The sequence below is a fragment of the Ochotona curzoniae genome, unplaced genomic scaffold (assembly GCF_017591425.1).
Source record: "Ochotona curzoniae isolate NIBS_2020 unplaced genomic scaffold, NIBS_Ocur_1.0 contig_908, whole genome shotgun sequence".
Classification (NCBI taxonomy): Eukaryota; Metazoa; Chordata; class Mammalia; order Lagomorpha; family Ochotonidae; genus Ochotona; species Ochotona curzoniae.
Window position 1 is genome coordinate 33,574,137 of NW_024466607.1, and position 21,670 is coordinate 33,595,806.

At 45.2% G+C, this 21,670-nt stretch overlaps 1 protein-coding gene and 1 long non-coding RNA gene across 3 annotated transcripts in view; both read right to left on the reverse strand.

Moving 5' to 3' along the window:
• Positions 1-21,670, reverse strand: part of LOC121165848 (RING1 and YY1 binding protein) — a 66,136-nt gene that overhangs the window by 13,643 nt on the left and 30,823 nt on the right. The gene's annotated exons all lie outside the window — the stretch shown is intronic.
• Positions 1,504-13,487, reverse strand: LOC121165849. The gene is made up of 3 exons (XR_005885328.1): positions 13,477-13,487; positions 10,072-10,081; positions 1,504-1,695 (listed from the first exon to the last, which is right to left on the reverse strand). It is a non-coding gene; the product is annotated as an uncharacterized LOC121165849 (long non-coding RNA).

A 21,670-nucleotide genomic window follows, 5' to 3' on the forward strand; every position in this document is an offset into this window, starting at 1 on the left:
CCTGGCCCCACACACTGGACTCTGCAGTGTTGTCCCAGCAATCCTCACTCCCTCACCTTCTCTCCGTGCCCACCCCTCCGCCTCCCCCCCAGCAGGTTCTAACAGCTCCTTTCCAAAGGACAGCTCTGGCTACTGCTGGTTTTCTATCTGCTACTCCTGACCTTCTCTACTCAGCTCAGCCACATCTCCTGGCAATTTACAGTCTGCGGCCATGGATTTTAAGGCTTCCAAATTGTCCTAACATACCTTTATCACTTACTGTTCTACATCACATCTTGGGCCTCGTCTTGGTCTCTCCCCCACAAGATGACTGGGGTAGTGCTGACCTTTCAGTGCTAGGCTGTTCTCCAAACTCACTCCAACACAACTGTTTCCCGACAGCCGTGCAACCGACGCGGGATGCCAGTCTATGTCTGCAGGATGCGGTGCACGCAGCAGCTGCTGTGTCAGCATGGAGAACACGACACTACCACGCTGCACTCAACTGTCTGTCGTGCTTGCCTCTGTTATTCTGCCATTACCTAGCAGAAAACCCTGGGCATAGCAGGTTCTCAATAAACACAAATCTCTACTCCTCAGAATTAAACCGACTCCTAATACAAAAGAGGAAAAAAGTAATAAATTAACAAGTAATGAATGCTGCCTATAAAGACATGCTGCCGAGTGTTTTACATACCTTATTTTCTTTCATTACCTCATGTGGTTACTAAAGAAATCAACAGTAAATGCAGTGCAAATAAAGCTTGGTCCAAGTTTACTCTCTATTCACTAAAACACACTGCCCACCAGGACCCTTATTTTTGGGGAAAAAAATTAATGCCAGCGAAAAGTTGAAATAAAGGGAAGCAGAGTACCAAGAAAGGAAAAAAAGAGAACTGGTTATTTATTTGAAAGGCAGAGTGAGAAGTATTTGATCTTCTGGTTCACTCTCTAAATGGCCACAACAGTAGGGGCAAACCATGACAAATTCATGTATGCAGTATCCAGGCCATGAGATCCCAATCTCAGACAAGAGACAGAGGTCTTTCATGTAGTTTCACTCCACAGATGGTCACATATCTAGGTTGGGCTAGGCTGAAGCCAGTAACCTAGAATTCCAGTTAGATCTCTCACATGGGTGATGGGGGTCCAAGCACTTGGGTCACCTTCCATCGTTTTTCCAGGCACATCGCAGGAAGTCAGATCAGAAGCAGAGCTGCCAGGATTGCAGGGATGCTAGTGCTTAACCTATGGGAATAGGGAACAGCACTGTGGCAAAGTAACCTAAGCCTCCATCTGCAGTGCTGGCATACCATGTGGGCACCGGTTCTTGTCCAAGCCGCTTCAGTTCCTATTCAGTGCCCTGCTTATGACCTGGAAAAACAGCAAATGATGTGGCCGAGGTACTTGGACCCCTGCACCCACACGGGTTACCCAGAAGAAGCTCCTGGCTCCCAGCTTCACACCAGTTCAGCACTGGCTGTAGCAGCCATCTGGGGAGTGAACCAGTAGATGGAAGATTTCGTTCTCTGTAGCTCTGCCTTTCAAAAAAAAAAAAAAATCTTAAGAAGGGGAGAGAAGAAATTCCAGGAACAATCGGTCAGAATACGTAAGCAGTAGCAAATGAGAACTGAGGTCCTCTCCATCTTTAGAGTCTCTGTGCCCACCAATCTTTCCGCTTCCAGCCCTTTGCTAGGTAACATTGAGTCCCTCAACCTCAGCACCCCAAACAACTGACACAGATGTATGCTCAACAACACAGGGAGGAGGGCAAAAAGACAGATTGCTAACCATTTGTTCAACAGTGCCTGTGACTTTTGAATATGAGACCAGTAAAACTGAATAAAATTTTGAGTAAGAATTCTTTCAGGAGTACTTCTGATCTCTTCTGGTTTTCTATCAAAGTAAAGATCATAGACGGTAAAAACTGAGCCGCCAAACTATGAAACAACTAATAAACCTGCTTACCTAAACTTATAAGAAAATCACATTAATTTACAAGTAAATTCTATGGCATCAAGAAGATTGCATACTGGGCAGTAAGATCTCCAATTACAGATTTACCCAAATCTTTGGCTTACAAAAAACACTATTATAAAGGACTTGGCGTAATGGCTTACTGGCTAATTCCTCATCTTGCATTGCCTGGGATCTCATATGGGCACTGGTTTCTGTCGCAGCTGCTCTAGTTCCAACCCAGCTCCCTGCTTGTGGGGTTGCGAAAGCAGTTGAGGACGGCCCAAAGCCTTAGAACCCTCTTGGGGGTCTCCCGCATGGTTGCAGGGTCCCAAAGGTCTAGACAAATTGCTCCCGAATTTGGCCCTTTCCTTAGCTCTAAAAAAACCTAAACACTAGGCAAGATTATTCCTGGCCTGCTTACATGTGCTACCCAAAAGTGGACCAAGAGTAACAGATGCTGTAAGCTTGCTGGGCAATTTCTACCTGAGACAAATTAAAAATTTTAAAGGTACAATTCACATATAATAAGACATAAACTTTTTTTTAAAAGATTTATTTATTTATTGGAAAGTCAGATATACAGAGAGGAGGAGAAACAGAGAGGAAGATCTTCCATCCAGTGATTCACTCCCCAAGTGAGCGCAACGGCTGATGCTATGCCGATCCGAAGCCAGGAGCCAGGAACTTCCTCCAGGTCTCCCACATGGGTGCATGGTCCCAAGGCTTTGAGTCGTCCTTAACTGCTTTCCCAGGCCACAAGCATGGAGCTGGGTGTGAAGTGAAGCTGCCGGGATTAGAACCGGCGCCCATATGGGATACCAACGCGTTCAAGGCAAGGACTTTAGCCGCTAGGCCACGCTGCCGGGACCAAAGAGTTTTTGAAGTGCTATTCATTTTAAGCAGGAAGCTGGAGGGGTCACGCGGAAACTGGGATTAGAACAAGGCACTCTGATGCTTAAACCCTGTGCCAAATGACAGCACTAAGCCCAGGGATTTTTGACAAAATTTTTGGATTTTGTAATTACCATTCCTAATCCTCTGTGCCCCTTCCCAGACAACTCTCACTTCCGGCTCTTTGCAGCCAGGGATCTACTTCCTGTCACCATGGACTAACTGGTCCTGCTCAGGTTTCAGCTCGGGTCTGGCTCAGACACAGCAACTGTGGGCACCTGAGCAGTGAGTCTGGGACCGGAGCTCTCGTGTAGTAACAAAACAACACATAAAAAGTAAGAGATGCTTAACTTCTGGGGGAAAAAAGTCATCTTTATGTCCTCTGCAGCAAACGTTATGAGCATTCTGAGTGCTGTACATCCTCAACTACACTTGGTCCTGCCAAGTGTCAGAAATAAATTTAAGCCATTCAAGTATAGTACATCTAGAATGTGGCTCCAATTTGCAATTCTCTAAAGACTAATGATATTCAGCCATTTTTATTTTGCTAGGTCGCTCTTTTATGTTAAGTGCCATTGGTGCCTAAACAGCACCAACATACCTGTATAGTATTTAAGATCAAGAAGTCTGCCAATGTGGTTTTAAAAAGGTGATCAATAGGGAGACTGCTATTTTCTATCATTTGTGGACAGGTTATAGTCATTAAGACAATTTTAAATAATCCAGAAGCCTGAGGAGCTGCATGTCTTAGACAATATCTTAATGTAACTGAGGTACAGGGACTCAAAGAAATGAAAAGACAAGTTACTGATCAAATTAGCTCCTCTTGAGCTAAACAGCATTACAGGAATCTATCAGCCATCTTAAAAATTAACCAACTGGGGCCAGCATAGTGATGCAGCCAACTAACTCTCCGCCTACAGCACCTAGGTGCTTGAAGTCCCAGCTGCTCCACTTCCCTTCCAACTTCCTGCCCGTGGCCTGAGACAGCAGTGGAGAATGGCCCAAGGCTGTGCACCCTGCACCCACATGGGAGACCTGGAAGAAGCTCCTGGCTTCCAACTTTACACCGGTAGGGCCACTGCGATCAGTTGGAGGGATGAACAAGCAGATAGAAGACCTCTCTTCCTCTCTCTCACTTTTTCTGTTTTTTTTCTTAAGATTTTTTTTTTTATTGGAAAGTCAGATATACAGAGAGGAGGAGAGACAGAGGAATATCTTTCGTCCTATGGTTACTCCCCAAGTGGCCACAACAGCCAGAGCTGAGCTGACCTGAAACCTGGGGTTTCTTCCAAATCTCTCACATGGGTGCAGGCTCCCAAGGCTTTGGGCCGTCCTCAACTGCTTTTCTAGGCCACAAGCAGGAAGCTGGATGGGAAGTGGAGCAGCCAGGATTAGAACCAGAACCCATATGGAATCCAAGGGCGTGCAAGGCGAGGACTTAAACTGCTAGACTACCACACTGGGCCTTCTCTATCTTTTTCAAGCAAAAATAAATAAATAAATAAATAAATAATCCTGTAGAATTAACCAACACAGATGAATAAGAATGCACATAAAAGGTTTTGTAAAACCGGCAAGTTGGATGTAGACACAGTGGACAGCTGACAGCACTTTAGATCACAAGACGAAACTCTCAAGTTCAGTTTGATAACAAACACTAAGGCTTCCACAGCATAGCAATATCCACACAGATGATCTGTTTGCTGTATTTTTAAACATTTTTCCCTTCCTCTCTCATCCTCCCCTATCCCTTCCTTCTTCCTTTCTGAGAGGCAGATCAAGATTTCCTGCTTGCATGCAATGGCTGGGGCGAGACTGGGGGCTAACAGGAGAGCCACAACACGGGTGGCAGTGCCCAGTGACTTGGGCACTTCCGCGTTTCCTGCAAGATCTACATTAGGCACGAAGCTTGGGCCAGGGACAGAGCCCCGGCACTGCCATGGGGCATGGACATCCTAACCACTAGGCCGCATGCCCCATATCTCTGCCTGCTGGTTTCTTAATCTGAATGTGATGCCGTCTAGTGAACTGGACTTTTTCTAACACACCTCTGTGTATATATTTATAATGCAAACAAGGTTTTCTTTTTTAAAGCTTTATCTATTTATTCGAAAGGCAGAGTTACAGAGATGCAGAGAGAGAGAGAGGATCTTCCAGCTGCTGGTTCACGCCCACAATGGCCAGCACAGCCAGGGCTGGGCCAGGCTGAAGCCAGGAGCGTCTCCCAGGTTGCTGCAGGGAGTGTGCAGCCCGTAGAAAATAACTGTTTCAGACAGAAGCAAATAATAACCTAGGGTTCCATTTTTGTCCAAGCATCTTTCCAAGAGACTTTTATCCTGTTAAATGAGGCAATACTGCATACATAAAATTTCCTACGTGCAACTATCTTTGCAGAACAAGCTACAGGTGTGTTATTTCAGTGTGTATCTACATCCAAATGTAAAACCAAATCATTGCACGGAATTATGGAAAACAGGACCAAGCAAGGAGGTGAGCAGATGCTGACGGGAGCGGAGCTGGCCGCAGCTTCTCTTTGCCTCTGAAGTCGCCACGGTGGAACCCACCAGCCTCAGCGAGCAGAGGCCACGGCGGCTCAACTCCCAACGCACACACAGTTCCTGACCAACCAGCTTCTGTCCGAAGCCCCAGTTTCCCTGTGCAGAGTTGCACAGCTAAGGGGGAAACCACAGCCTGTAAACACCGGGGCCATACAGCATGACACACACAGACGACACGCCCAGAGAGAAGGGTCCAGAATTTCACACAAGAAGAAAACATCCACTTGTAATGAAAAACAACTAAAAAAAAAAAATTAGAGAAGGTTTCTCATGGAGTGAGAGGAATAAACAGCAACTGCCAACTTCTGAAGATGTATCTTAAACTCACAGTCATAAAATGACTAGAGAAACTCAGCAATTCCCACACAGTGTTGATGGGGTCCAAGTAGCAGTTTCTCGAAGAAGCAAACCCCAACACCTCCTTGAAGGTTCACAGCACACAGCAAACGGAAGGGTCTGTCCTAACTTTTCCTACCTACGGAGTCCACGGACCCTCCTCTGCGTTCGCTTATTTGCCCTGCACGTAAGCACTGGAGCACCTTATGGCGGTTATCTGTCTGCCTGTCTTCTCCGTGCAGCCATCACACCAACAGTGCTTTGGTGTGGGTGCGTGGGCGGAAGTGGTATTTTCTCTTATCCTAAAAGAAATTGTGGTTCATTGTTTTCCTTTTTTTCTAGTAAAGATGTTAAGTTTGGGGCCTTTTTTTTTTTCCTTCTCGATTGTACAGGATGGAGTTCCTGGCTCCCGCTGCCTTTTGGGGAATGAAACAGTACAGCGAAGACTTTATTTTTCCTGTCATAGACGCCACTTTTTTTAAAAAAAGATTTATTTATTTTTATTGCAAAGTCAGATATACAGAGAGGAAGATCTTCCATCCACTGATTCATCCCTCAAGTGGCCGCAACAGCCGGAGCAGAGCCAATCTAAAGGCAGGAACCAGGAACTTTTTCCAGGTCTCCCACATGGGTGCAGGGTTCCATAGCTCTGGGCTTTCCCAAGCCACAGGCAGGGGCTGGATGGGAAGCAGGTTCAGCAGGATTGCAACTGGCACCCATATGGGATCTTGGCGCGTGCAGGTGAAGACTAGTTGCTAGGCTATTGTACCGGGCCCTCAACTTATCAGCTGTAAGAACTACAAAATATGGGGCCAGTGTGAACCCTGGCTGCTTCACATCTAACCTAGCTCCATAATGGTTTGGGAAAGCAGTGGAAATGGCCTAAGTTCAGGGCTCCTGTACCCACAAGCTCCTGGCTCCCAGTTCTGGCTCTCATAGCCTTTGGGAAGTGACCCAGAGGATATACAGAGAGGAGGAGAGACAGAAAGATCTTCTGTCCGATGATTCACTCAAGTAGCCATAACCACCAGAGCTAAGCCGATCCGAAGCCAGGAGCTTCTTCTGGGTCTCCCACACGGGGGCAGGGCCCCAGAACTTTAAGCCATCCTCAACTGCTTTCCCAGATCACAAGCAGGGGGCTGGATGGGAAGTGGAACAGCTGGGATTAGAATTAATGCCCATATGGGATCGTGGAGCGTGCAAGGCGAGGACTTTAACTACTAGGCATGGTGCAGGGTTCACAGCCAACTCTTGTGGCATTGCTCACCTGTACAGTATTTTTAAACTAAAGTCTAGAAAAGGAATTATACACTTTGGGTTATGTTAGACCTGCTACTCCAAAAGTTTAAGTTACATATACACTCTGGTCAGATCTACTCTAGTGGGAGCAATAAAGGCTAATTGAAGGAAGCCAGAGTGAATCTTAATTATAATACAGCCAACGCACTGCTTAATGATGGTGACACTTTGTGAGCAATATGGCATTAGGTAACTGTCAGCGTGCAAACAGCATCGGGTGCACTTACACAGCCCATGTGGTACACGGCTCACCTCAAACCCAGCTGTGCTCCCTCTCCGGGTATATATGCTTGAAGACACAAACAGGAGAGAGCATGCTGGAGGCTGCTGCTGCAGGAGTAAAATCACACAGTGTTTTTTACAGGTGGAGAGAGAACCCACTAAAGTTTCGCTATAATACATCTCTCTGTAGTTGTCCATTATCAGGTCTTACATACCACACAAAATTGTGCAAGTGTTCCATACAACGGCTTTGTTTACATCAGCATCCCCAAACACATGACGGGAAGACAGTTACAACCTCTCCAGAGAACAGGAATTTTCCAGCTCCATTATAATCTTAGGGGACTACCGCCGTGTATTAGGGCTCATTGTTGACAGAAATGTCATTATGCAATTAGCGTGACTGTGCAAGTAACCCACAGCTGACCTCATAATTAACTCTTCAGATATTCAGTCAAATTTTGTCAATATTCATTGTATTCCTTCAGGCCAGGAATGTTTCCTACAAAGGGTCAGACTGTGACTCTTCACTCTTTCTAGGTAAAGAGGCACTACCATGCAGGCACACAGAGCAATGAAACTTCTGTGGAACAGCTGCCTTTCATTTGAGCCAGCCTGTCATTCTAAAGTTAACCATATTTAATATACACTCAGTAGAACTCAGAATACACAAGCCTGCCAAGCCAGAAGCAAAGCAGCCTGCTTCAGTCAGGACTAGCTGGGCAGGGGAGATGGCACGATCTGATTGTGCCTCCAAACTCACTGCTCCAAGTCTAAGCCTGCAAGTGATGGTGTGGGTGAGTGAGCAAGTGAGGGGACAGCACCCTCGAATGGGACTGGTATCCCTGAAGAGACCAGGGAGGATTTCCTTTCCTTGGCTGCTGAAGGACACAGTGAAAACATGCCATGAACAAAAATATATGATCAGAGTGTGGGCACTGTGGTCTTAAGCTTGTCAGCTTTCAAGATTCTGAGAGGTAAACTTGCTTTTAGGCTAATCAGCCTACAACATTTTGTTACACCAGCCTGAACTAAGCCCAGGCATCGGTAATACTGTTCCTAGAAAATCCAGTAAGCTAGTGGCAAGGCTGACACGTTGGTCATCCAAGCAGTGAGCAACCCCATCACTGACCTTCAACTATTGCCACGATCATAGCCTCTGGCTTTAAAATCCCTCAGGTTTAAAGGTCAGTTCAACTCACTTGGACCAACACTTAGGCCGGTTAAATCTGTGCTCATCACAACGCACGTCAGGAGACCTCCAGCACCTAACCCTTGCCATCCGACTAGCCGCATGAACTGTGCCTGCTTATATTTTCTTTGGGACTCAGGATTTATGTTACCCTTTCAATTAGAAAAATTCATGACTAGCGCATGCTTAAAACAACTGTGGTCCCTGGTGAGATGGTTCAAATCTCTGTCCTGCAAGCACCGGGATCCCATACGGGTACTGGTTCATGCCCCAGCTGCTCCACTTCCCATCTAGCTCCCTACTTATTATTATCTGGGAAAAGAGAGGGTGGTTCAAATCCTTGGGACCCTGCACCTGCATGGGAGATCAGGAAGAAGCTCCTGGCTTCGGGTTGGCTCAGCTCTGGCCATAATGAGCATCTGGGGAGTGAACCAGCAGATGGAAGATCTTTCTGTCTCTCCTTGTCTGTGTAAATCCGATCTGCCTTTCCAACAAAAACAAGTAAATCTTTAAAGTATGAAGAATCCCTAAACTAATATAATTTGTTGGGTGCTCTTATCACCCCCCCCCAAAAAGGCGAGACAATCAAGACACTAAGGCCTGGAAAACACTACGATTACTTAGGTTCTCATGTCAAGGAAATTTTCCTTCCAAGAAGAGGCCAGAGAAATGTTTTCTAAAGGGAATGCCTACTCCTTGCTAAATCTGCCTTAAGACAGTTTTGTCTGTCTCTAAAATTACGGGCCCATTAGTCTTCAAAGTAGAATTCTTTTCCCCTCAAATAAAAGCTTCCCATTAAATGTCCTTTCTTAAATGAAAACACCACTGAAAGCATTTCAAATCAGCGAGGCAGGTCAATCAATGATTCTGAGTGCTTCCAGAAGAGAAAATAAGCAGAATGAAGCCACATTTGCCACACACAGAGGTGGCTCTCACTGTGGCAGGACATGTAAAGCTGAGAACCCAGCTGGCTGTCCAGTCTCCTGTTTGATGGCTGAGAAGCTTCAAGGAAGACCTTCTTATCCTATGCTTGACACGTGGTAACAGGTAAGGATGTAGCTTCAAGTCCTTAATATTTTAGACTTACATTGCATAAAATTGTGAATCTTGCTAATATAAAGTCCGCACTGAAGTAAACTTCTTTAAAGTCCTCGCCTTGCATGCCTGGGATCCCATGTGGGTGCTGGTTTTAATCCTGGCAGCCCCACTTCCCATCCAGCTCCCGCCTGTGGCCTGAGAAAGCAGTCGAGGACAGCCCAAAGCCTTGGGACCCTGCACCCGCATGGGAGACCTGGAGAAGAAGTTCCTGGCTTGGGATTGGTGCAACTCTGGCCATTGCAGCTGCCTGGAGAGTGAATCACAGGACGGAAGATCTTGCTCTCTGTCTATCCTCTTCTCTGAATATCTGACTTTCCAATAAACTAAGTGTAGGGGCTGGCTTTGTGGCGTTAACAGCTTAAGTCAACGCCCACTTCTCAGTTGGCTGCTAGTTCCCATCCAGCTCCCTGCTAATATACCTGGGAAAGCAGCCGAGGGCCCAAAGCCATGCGATGCTGCAGTCACATGGGAGACCTGGAAGAAGCTCCTGGCTTTGGCCTGGCTCATTTGGGGAGTAACCCAACAGATGAAGACCTCTTTCCCTCTGGCTATCCCCACCTCCCTGTAACTGTTCAAGTAAGTAAAACACATTTTTAAAAATAAGCAGGGCCTAGCACAATCACTGAATTGGCTAATCTTCCTCCTGCAAGCTCCAGTATCCCATATGGGTGTCGGTTCATGTCTTGGCTGCTTGTTCCACTTCCCATCCAGCTCCCTGGGAAAGCAGTGGAGGATGGCCTGAAGTCTTGGAGAGACTTAGTAGCACCTCCTGGCTTTGGAGCAGCTCAGCCCCAGTCAGTGCAGCCACCGGGGAGTGAACCAACGGATGAAGATCCTTCTGTCTTCTCTTTTCTTTCTATATAATAAAATTCTGTCAGCTCCACTTTTCTTAAGAATCGAGTACAAAGGGACTAAGTAATCTCTTACCTTCCATAAATAGAAATTTGCACCAACTTTAGGGGAACAGCTGAATAGAAGGCAATGTTAGAGACATTTTCTGGAGGCCTAGACAGTAGAAACTACAGAATATGGAGTATGGCAAAAGAAATAAGCTAGAGAGCTCAGGTGAGTAAAGATGCAAGTACTAAAATGACAACCCCACAAGTCCTATACCACTGACCTTAACGGTCAGGCAACCTTTGCAGTGTTTTTTCAACATTCACAGCAGGTGCTTCCCAGGATTACAAAAAAGGCTTCAAGACACTGCAATGGATATTCCGGCTCTGACAATGCTTTCCGGTGAGCTTAACCACTAAACGGGTTTAGGCTTCCTGCGAGAGAGGTCATTAGCAAAGCATGCTGATAAATCCTCATGCATTTTCTTCCCGGCACATTAAAAACCAGGAACAACGGATGAAAAACAAGAAATGACAACATGATTATCTTTTTTTCATATTTAAGATGTGTTTTCTTTTAAGTTGTGACAACAAAAAACAGTGAGCAATTGTGTTCTGTTGGCTCTTTGCACTTTGAATATATTTAGCTAATTGTTTTACAGATGACAAAAATAAAATGCAAACACTCTGACTGGTCAAAGCTTTAATGCTATTTTGCATCTCCCAACGCCTGGGTACAGTGGTCTCATTTTTTAAGCTTCTATTATACTGTCTGCCTTACAAAATTCATGTAGCTTAACCTAGATGTGATGTACACAGATATGTAAAAATACATTCCTAAATGGTTAGAAATGTTATCTTCTCTTCTACTGTATAATAAGCTTCAAATAATAAGTAGTTTGCTGTTTTGGAACTTTCAAAGGCTTGGATTAAACCTCATCTATTAGAACAAAAGAGAAAAGGAACAAGCCAACAAGATAGCCTAACCACCTTATGGAGACCAGTCCATCCTGCTTCAGCAGTATTAGCTATGATTTCACAGTGCCTTTCCCCAGCATGAACCATACACCCTTGGACAAGTAATGTGTGACTATTTGCTCCTTTCCCCCCAAACCTGTCAACCTCTCTCTCCTGATTCAAAGTCTTTTGGGGTTGCTGTTAACCGCCAAAAGTCACTGCATTATTATTGTATATCTGCTCTCCTACTTGGTTCTATAGATACACGGGGAATCTATCCAGTTACTTTACATTTTCAGTTATTCATTCACTCAACATATACAGTATCTTAAGCATAATTTCAATGCTAGGTAAGCAAAGAGCTTGGTCTTTCAAGAAAGCCAAATAACAATTGCAAACATGGTAAGGGGAGGGCACACATGTTGGCACACCTCACTAATCCCCCTCCTACAGTGCCAGCATCTCACAGAGCTGGTTCTAGTCCAGTTTGCTCCACTTCCAGTGCAGCTCCAGCTTCTGTGACCATTTGGGGAATGAACCATAGAATTGAAGATCTTTATCCCCTCTCTATAAATCTGCCTTTCAAATACACTCCATATGTTCAAGTGCCCATGTTTGGGGCGAGTCATCCACAGTTTGGGGTGGGTGGTCTTAGGTGTTTAAAGGCAGGAAACGAAGGATGATCCCGTGGCAGGAAAGAACACCATACATCGTTAGTTACCATCAAAAGGTCAGTGGCTGAGCTGCAGGGACCAAGCACCACAAGATCAGACAGGCAGGGTGTGCAGGCAGCTGGCTCAGCACTGCTATTTAGTATGAGGTGAGGTGGGGGAACAGAGGAGGAAGAATCCTCATTAACTATTCAACCCCCAAAATATGTCCCGAATGGACCACCAGGAAGACACACTCTCAAGAATGGAGCCGGGTGACTGGGAGTGATGTGCCAGACCTGAGCCGTCTGAGTTCAGACTGAGCAGAGGATAGCATACCCAAATGTACGTGGAGGATATGGCTGTACATTGGAGCCTCCAGAGGATTCCTGGTCCCATGGCAGAGGATGGAGGACAGAACAAATTGATCAACTACCCCAGCCAATCACTGACAGTGAAGATCTGGGCAGACGGAGACGCTAAGGTGGACTAGGATTCAGGAGAGATTTCATCATGATTGGAGTGGCGGAATTGCCAACAATGCACGACTGCTGAACTATGAAAACCTCTTGAGAAATTCATGAGTTGGTAAATTTCTATTTTTCTTTCTATTGTTGATTTTGTATTGTGGCTTTTCATTTGGGATTTGTGGTGACTGTGTAATGGAGACGATCCTGTCCCGATGTGAGGATGCAGTGCAGTGTATATCTCTACTCCCAGAACAAAGATGGGCTCGGGAGACCTAGAAGAGGCTCCTGGGTCCTGATCAGCTCAGGTCTGGACATTTTGGCCACTTCAGAAATGAAGCAGCATACAGGAGACTATTTTTTCTTCTCTTGGAAAATCTTTCAAATAAAAATAAATAAATCTCGAGAGAGAGAAGGAGAGAAAGAAAATGAGAAGGGAGCCAGGCCTCGAACCCAGATCCTCTGGGAAGAGATGCAGGTTTCTTAAGTGTCAGGCTAAATACCTGCTCCAACACTGTTGTTTCACGACTGTCATACTACAAATGCTTCAATAGCAATGTGCTGAAAAATTAAACAAGATACAACTAACTAAAAAAATAAGTAATTTGGCAAGTAATCTCACCAGATTCTATTCGTGATTCCAACCCCATTCACCCTTTAAACCTGACTGCACTAGATCACATGGCAAGTGCTACCAACAGAGATATGAAGTTTAATGGGTGTGTGATGGGACCCACCCAAGCAATGATATCTTAAATAGCTCCTGCAGGGAGACCGGTGCTGTGGCATAACAGGTTAAGCAGGCAATGCAGGACAGTATCGTATATGGGAGCCACTGTGGGCACCTGGGAGAGTGAGGATTACTCTCCATCTTTCCCTCCTTCCTAACAGCTCTCCAGGTTTGAACTGCCAATAAACAATCACCACGTATGGGATCTCTCCCCTGAGTTTCTACAGCCCTTCCTTCACACTAGCCTTTCTCATCTGGTCCCTTCTACTAGGTTTATCCCAATTCTTGTAGCTGAACACATCTAAGCACCTAAATCATAGGAAACCTCATTCTTTCCACTCTTCTGGCTAACTTCCATCAAAAGTAAAATGACAAAATAACAAAATACCCAAGAGCAAAACTTGTCCCTACCACCATAATACCACCGCAAAAGAACAGGGAAAGGAGACCCACTCTGGGATCATGCTTGTAGCGTGGCAGGCAACAGGCTTCTGAAAAGGTGACAGACAAAGAGGAGACGTACTCAGCTGTCGAAGTTGCAGCAGTGTTTTGTCCCACTCTGACCCAGCTCCCTGCTAGTGCTCCCGACTGTCGGGCATCAGAGGATGGCCCAAGTCCCTGTGGCCATTTGGGGAGTGACATGGCAGACAGAACATCTCTGCCTCCCTCCGTATAAATAAACGAATGAATAAATAAATAACTAACCCTGCCAGGCAGTATTGTTTTTCTAATACTGCTGTAAACAAGCAAAGTTTATAATTAAAAACTAAACGTACCTTAAAACCTCTGATTTCCTTGGCTACTCTGGATTATCTGTGCTTCCATATATTCACCATCAAGTTGTCCTTTACTGCATAAGGACATTTAAACTACTAAGCAATTTTATATAACAATTGTTTATTTACCGAAACTTGTCTCAAAAGTAGTAAGAAAAACTAAACTGGCTCTAAGAAATTCCCATTCCAAGATGAATCCAGGCCAACCGTAACTGACACTAATCTGGCCCAGTGATACACTCACAACAATGCCCACGTGCCCTTCATTTTACATCCTACATACTAATGCCCACACCTGCACACGGCATACAACTTGACGCAAGAATCAACTATGTGGTTTCTTACTGTTGTATTCTACTGTTAATGAACACTTGGCACTATGCCTACACTGTACGATACATCTGGATTTGTCAGTCTGACACAGGTGTCACACAGTTTTGAATAAATGAATGAAAAGAAAAATAACGCCTATTTAGCAAATGCCTACAGTTGCCAATTTCCAAGTTTCAAACAGGCACGGAATGTTGCTTAGAACCTGCATCAAGCACCTTTCACTTCACCTTCTGAAGACACCATTTAAAGCACATTTCATTTATATGTTTATTTCCTTCCTAAACATTTACATTTTAGAAAGATGGATGGCTTTAAAATGTCATGTCATAATAACTTTATTGTTTGAAGTATGTTCTGCGCTATGAGCATCATTAAGGCAATAGAACATTAAAATATTAATTTATGAATCTTAGGGCTGACAGAACTAACACAAGATCATTTATCACGCATTGCAGTTTCCCTTTGATTTGTTATTTCTACAAACTCGGCAATTTAATACTTCCAAAACCATTTTCTCCAGTTGTATAGTTCATCCAATGGATACTGCTTAAAACACTGCACTACTGAATAAAAGGCAGGCTAACAGGTGGTTAACAATAAACTTCCTTTGGAGTTTATCATCTAAACCTAAAAAAGATGACATATTTGGACCACACTAAGTAAAAACAAAACAGAAATACCAGATGCGCACTAAGTTTAACAAATAATAATAATAACCTCCTACTGGCACAGAGGAATCTAGAGGATAATGAGGTAAGAAAGATAACAAGAGACTGTAAGAAAGCTCAATAAAAAATATAGTTAGAAGGTTTATATGTAGGAATAGAGAAATTAATTATTCCAGTTTCATAGAAGATAAAATATGAGAACAGAGAAAAATATTGTGTGTTCAATGAGATGACTTTGAAAATGCAAAAAACATTTCCATACTTTTTGAATGCTGAAAAACTTATTTTCATTTCTTTTTGGGTGTTTAAGATGGTTTACTTGAGCGTGAAGCAATGGTTCTACTGGCTAAACCTCCCTCTGCAAGCATCAGAATCCCATATGGCTGAGACCCAGCTGGCTGTTGCACTTCCCAATCAGCTCCCTGCTATGGCCTGGGAAAGCAGCAGAGGGTGGTTCAAAGACTGGGATCTTGCACCCACATGAGAAACCAGGATGAAATTCCTGGATCCTGACCTCAGACTGGCTCAGCTCCGGCCATTACAGCCATTTGGAAAGCGAACCAGTGGATGGAATATCTTTTCTGTCTCACCTTCTCTCTCTAAATCTGCCTTCCCAATAAAAAATATAAAATAAATCTTCAAAAAAAGATGGTTAACACTTGGAAGTTGGAAATGATTTAATTACTGGATAGTCCCTAGCTTTAAAACTGTTTTCCTTCTAAATATTCAGTGCTTTTACAATGCATTACAACTCATCCATTAAAAGATCTTTTTTAAATAGGTGAAATGTATTTATGCAAGTGTGATCCTTCACCAAGGTTTAAATAAACTTCAGTAAATGATTAGAATAAAAACAAGTAACTGTTTCCAAAGGAAGCAAAACCGGGTTTGCCTCTGATCTCCAAATCTACAGGAAGCCTTGGAGCTCCAATCCATCATATCACAACTACAACTCCATTTTCATTCTCCTTTTCTTACACTTTTGGCCACAGCGTTGTTCTATGTATTGTCTGGGTGGGTTATCGCCATCTCCTCACTTCTTAAATAGGGGTAATAATAAGCACCTCCCCCAGCAGTAGGAAACTACCTGCCTTGTACCTTAGCAAGCGCTACACTGCTAGGAGAAAAGCAGCCAAGAACTGGAGGGCATTGCAGGCCTGGGAATGCCAAATCTGTGTTAACTACACTGCTGTGCCTGCATAGCTGCCCATTCTTGTTGAATAAGGCGAAAGGTGGAGAATACCAGGTTGGAACACACCACCTGGCCCCCATCGGTGGGGGAGAGGGAGAGGGAGGCAGGGAGCAGAGTGCAGACTGCCCGAGAAGAGGGTCTAAGCGGGTCTGGGGACAAGTTGGAGCGGGAGTGGATATAGGCATGTTTGACAGGGGAGGGATGATTTCTGGGGTCCTCCATGGACTGGGCCACTGCACTCGCAGGTGGTGGCTCAAATGGGGGGAAAACAGAGAGCATGTCTGGGTTAGGCCAAGGCCCACACGGAAGACCTGGGCTGGGCTAAGTACCATTGTCCGCTGCCCACTGGTACATGCAAAAACTGGGCAGGGCTAGGTGGTACCACCTGCCTGCACAGGTACTAGGAACAAGTATTAGAACCAGTACTAGGCTGTATCAGGCTGGGCTGCAGTACCCACCAAAATGCAAGAGAATCAGATCTCGGGGCAGATTCTATGGAAGACTTGTGGATTCCCCTCTGTGGGTCTGTAGCTGGTTTGTATGAGAGCTGGGGGTGGTGATGGGCCAAACCAGGCTGGACGATGGAACTTAACTGACAGGAATCCACCTGATACTCACAGGAGCTGAGACTGGGAAGAGGCCAGGCTACAGCACCTGCTGGCATACAGAGCTCTGGGGCTGGAAGTGTGCCTGGAAGGGTAACCTGGGAAACTTCCCTGCTAGGATAGTTTCCACTAGTGAGCATGAGAGCTGGGGCTGGGGCTGGGGCTGGGGCTGGGGCTGGGGACAGGGCAGATCAGGTCAGGCTGGGTGAGCCCACAACACACTGGCAAAATACAGAGTAAGGATGGAGTATAGGCCAGGCTTGGTTGGGTTGCTGTGCCCATCAGCAAGAACTGGGAATGAAGACAAGGCAGGCCGCGCACGACCATCTCAGACTGGGATGCAGCATCTGCTCCTACGTGCAACATCCAGTGCTGGGAGCGGGCCTGGTAGGGGAACTGTGGGCACACTCTTGCTGGGCTGCACCTCCTGCTGGTGAGAATGAGAGACAGGCTGGGGGTGGGCCCAGCTGGTCAGGGCGGCAGTAACCATCAGCATATATCTGTAGACAGGATGGCCCAAGCTAAACTGCAGCATCCATGCATATGTACAAAAACTGGATGGGATGCAGGACAGACGATGCTGGGCCACAGCACATGCAAAAACAGGCTGGGGACAAGTCTGGTGGCGGATATTAGGGCATTGTCCCAACTAGGCCATGGGACTCACTGGTGTGCCTGTGGAGGGCTCTGGGCTAGGGACAGAACTGACCAGGATCTCACCAGTATGTGCACTGACTGATGCAGACAACAGACTAAATGAGACCCTGCACTGTTGGCTCTTGCAACAGTCAAGTCTGAGGTGAGGTCACTCCAGGTGAGGCTTCTTGGGTGGGATCTTCAAATAGACCATGGGACTCAAACCCTGGCCACAGGGGAAAAAAAAGATCGCAAAATATGCAATACAACCTTGGAGTTCATATAATAGGACTGGGCCACCTTCTCAGTTGCTGATGCCTGTGCAGTGGATAATATGCCCAGATGCACTTGGGGGACATGACAGCCAGCTCACCTAGACCAGAAGATGACATCAAGGGTCTCCTTAGAGGACGGAAGGCAGAACAGGTTGGCTTACTCTCCTGGCCAAACTTTGCAGCATGCTCGGGGTCTGGTGCACTAGAGTGGACTAGGCCAGCCAGTAGACCTCATGGAGATTTCCTCAACCCTGGTGCAATGAAACTGACAGCATCACAGAACTATCAAAACCACTCAAGTAACACCCGTAGAACACTGTTGCCCACATCCGGGTCTCTAAGGTGTCATCAAATGAGAGGGGAAAAAAAAAAATCAAACATTTGTCCCACCAACCTTTCTCCATATCTTGGCCACCCCCCACTATAATCTGAGGCCCATACGAGCATGCATCCCTCTCAACTATGTAAACAATATTAGCGATAAACTTGAAAACATACTAAAAAGTTTAAAGAACATGTAACAGCCAAAAAGAAAAAAAAAAAAAGCCCTCAAGGCTACTATAAAGATAAAGATTATCTTTAAACTGCCTTCTACCAAGCCTGGTTTATCACAGAAGCTCAATAGATGGTTATTATCCCACCTCCTGCTGATGACCAAAGTACAGCTCACTTGAGCTTAAAGAGTGCCAAAGTTCATTTCTCCACTCTCCTTGATTACAGCTTTCCCTTCCTCAAAACTAAGGGTTCGCACCGCACACACTTAGTGCACACCTGAAGTATTTAAACTCACAACCCATTCTCAAGTATCCTTGCCACCTCTAGACCTTATCCAAAGCGCCCTTTTGCCTAGAGTATGTTTTCTTCCTGTTTGACCTTTAGTGCCAATTCTTATTGATTACACCTTTTAGTCTCTCTTTCACCGACTCGGCAGATCTTTACAGGCCACCACAAGACGACAGGCGAACAAAGCTTCTCTGACCAACATGACAAGTGACAGAGACCTCAACAATTCAAACTCAATGTTTTTTCTGTTTCACCACAATTCACACGTCTACTCTGCCGCTGTCTCACTTTCAACACACCTGCTCACAGATGAGAAACTCTCAAAAATAATTGCTCAAATGAGACAATGGAATGAGAGGTAAGCAGATGGCAGCAATCTTTTACTATATTAGCTGGTGGCTCTCGACTTAGGTCTTCTGAGTGCAGAAGCTCTATTTAAAATATGCTGGCTCGTTTTCTAAAACTAACTGCATACCTCTATCTGCAACACTATATGCTCTGACAGCATTTAGATTTCTTTAGCAGATTTATATACTGTTTGAAAGCCAGACTTGAAGAGACAGAGTATTTTCATCAGCTGATTCACTCCCCAAATAGCCAACAGCTGGAGCTGGGGCTGGGCCAGAACAAACCCAGGAGCCAGGAGACCCATTCAGGTTTTCCATATGGGTAGCAAGGGCCCAATTACCTCAGCCATGTCTGTTGCTCCCCCAGGTGGATTAGCAAGGACCTGGATGGGAAGTGAAACAGCCAGAATTTGAATCCACACTCACATGGGATGCTGGCATTGCAGTCAGTGGCTTAGCCCTGCCACACCACAATGCTGGGCCCATTCACAATGTCCTAATGTTGCTGTGTCCTCAGCTGGTCTGACCGATGTCAATGAGGTCAAGATGGTATTTCTAACTCTTCTCAGGTCTGGTTAGCCAGACACATCTCTGCTGCGAGTAAAACAAAACCTTACCGGAGACGCCTGTCATTACAAACAGGAAAGAGCAAATAAGAGGACAGCCCTTGCATTCTAGGGATGAACAGAATGGTCAAACACTGCAATAAAACACTATTCTTAAATCTGAAAGAGCAACCCCCTCCCCGCGCTGGTCCAGTGTGGTGGCACAGCAAGCTAATCTGCCCATAGGAAAGGCTGGTTATGTCCTGGCTGCTCCACTTATCATCCAACTCCTTGCTCTTGACCTGAGAAAGCAGCACAAGGGTTCGAGTTCTTGGGCCCCTGCATCCACATGGGAGGCCAGGAGGGGCTCTTGGCTCCAGACTGGCTCAATTCCAGCCACTGTGGCCACTTGGGAGAGTGAACCAGCAAAAAGTTTTCTAACTTTGCCTTTCAAATAAAAAAAAAAGTTTCAAAAAATTGTGTTGCTAAATGTCTATAAGAAGCAGGTATTCATAATAAAAAAAAAACCCAGTTGTTCCATCCATAAGATGAACCTTCACACAGCTGTGTATGCAAAACAATAGAAAAGCAGTTAATTCTGACGAAATATCTTGCACAAGCATTTAAAACGTTACTCTATCAAATACACACGTATTCTCTGTCACAAAATCCTCTCATTCAAGTAACCTCCCCATGCACTACCAATAGAATTCCTTTTAACCACATCTCCACGTTACAACTAATGTTAGGTTAATGTTAATCTTTCTACTTAGCAAGAAATGTCTACAGTTTTTTGCAGGGGAAAACATGCCTATGAAACAGGAAGTTACAATGGCTTTAAATATTTCTGACTCCTCCAAAATTCACATTGAACTGTAACCCCCAATGCAGCAAGTATTAAAAGTCAGGGCTTTAACACAGCCATCGGTCCATGAGGGCCTTGCCCTACAGATGGGAGCAGTGCCTCAGGATAGGGCTGAAGGAAGCCAGCCAGACCCTTAGCCCTCGCACTGTTTGTAGGAGAACCATAGGGCTGGAGGCACAGCACAGCCTTCAGCAGTTAACAGTTGGCTGGCGTCCTCATCTTGGACTTCCCAGCCTCCAAAATTTCAGAAAGTCAAAGCACCCACTCATACAGATTTTGTAATAGTGGTACAAGCTCACTATAGTAACTCCATCATTCATTCTCTCACAGCCTAGCTGAGGTGAACTCAGGCCCCCGTGGCCAGATCTTCATTATCAGAGTCCACAAGGCATACGGCTGGCCCATGCATACACAAGCCCCTGAAGCCAGGAGAGTTCTATAGAAGACAACAGAACAGAGGAGCTCTTTAACTTTCACCCACCTTTAAAACTAACTGAAAGGCTTTCAATCAAGAGTTGCCACTGTGCTGCCTTTTGCACATGAAGATAATCAAGGGGGTAGGGAATCCAAATCCAATGTCAATGTTACCATTAACGATTCGTTTATAGTCTCTACATTCACATTTTTTTTTTAATCAGAAAGTCAGATATACAGAGAGGAGGAAAGTCAGAGAAGATCTTCCATCCATTGATTTACTCCCCAAGTGGCCACAATGGCTGGAGTTGAGCCAATATGGAGCCTGCAGCTCTTCTGGGTCTCCCACATGGGTGCAGGGTCCTCCACTATTTTCCTAGGCCACGAACAGGGAGCTGGATGGGAAGTGGGGCTGCCAGGATTAGAACCAGCACTCATATGGGATCCTGGCACTTTCAAGGCAAGGACTCTAGCCACTAGGCCACCGCGCCAGGTCCAGATTTTTCTCTTGATTTAAAAATATGTAGTAAAGATCTATCTTGTACTTAGATAACTTATAACTGGTGAGCTCAAGGCAAACTAAGAATTGATATGTAAATATAAGTGTCTACGTATAAACTGGCAGCTCTCAAACCAAAACTACACTATTGTACTTAATCTCCAGATGGCAATTACAAGAGTTTGAACTATAACAACAAAGTCTGCACTAAACAACTGCAAAACAAATGAGTTTTCCTTTTAGTGTCTCTGCATTAAACAGTGTACACTGAGAATAGACGACAGACCTCAAGTACCCACACTGCTTTCCCACCAGCCAGCACCTCTAATAATCAGATGGCATCCACAGTGATCTGTAAGACTACGCACATCTCTGTTAAGCTTAAAGAAAATGTCCTAGCAGCAGACCTAAGACACACCCAACACTGAAGCACCTGGGACCAATTCTGATTCTGGGTCATGACTCTTTTTCTTAATGCAGACCCTGTGATTAAGTAAGTAACTGTTACTGAAGTAGAAAACTAGTTCCCGACTCTGACCTTACCCCAGTGTCTGT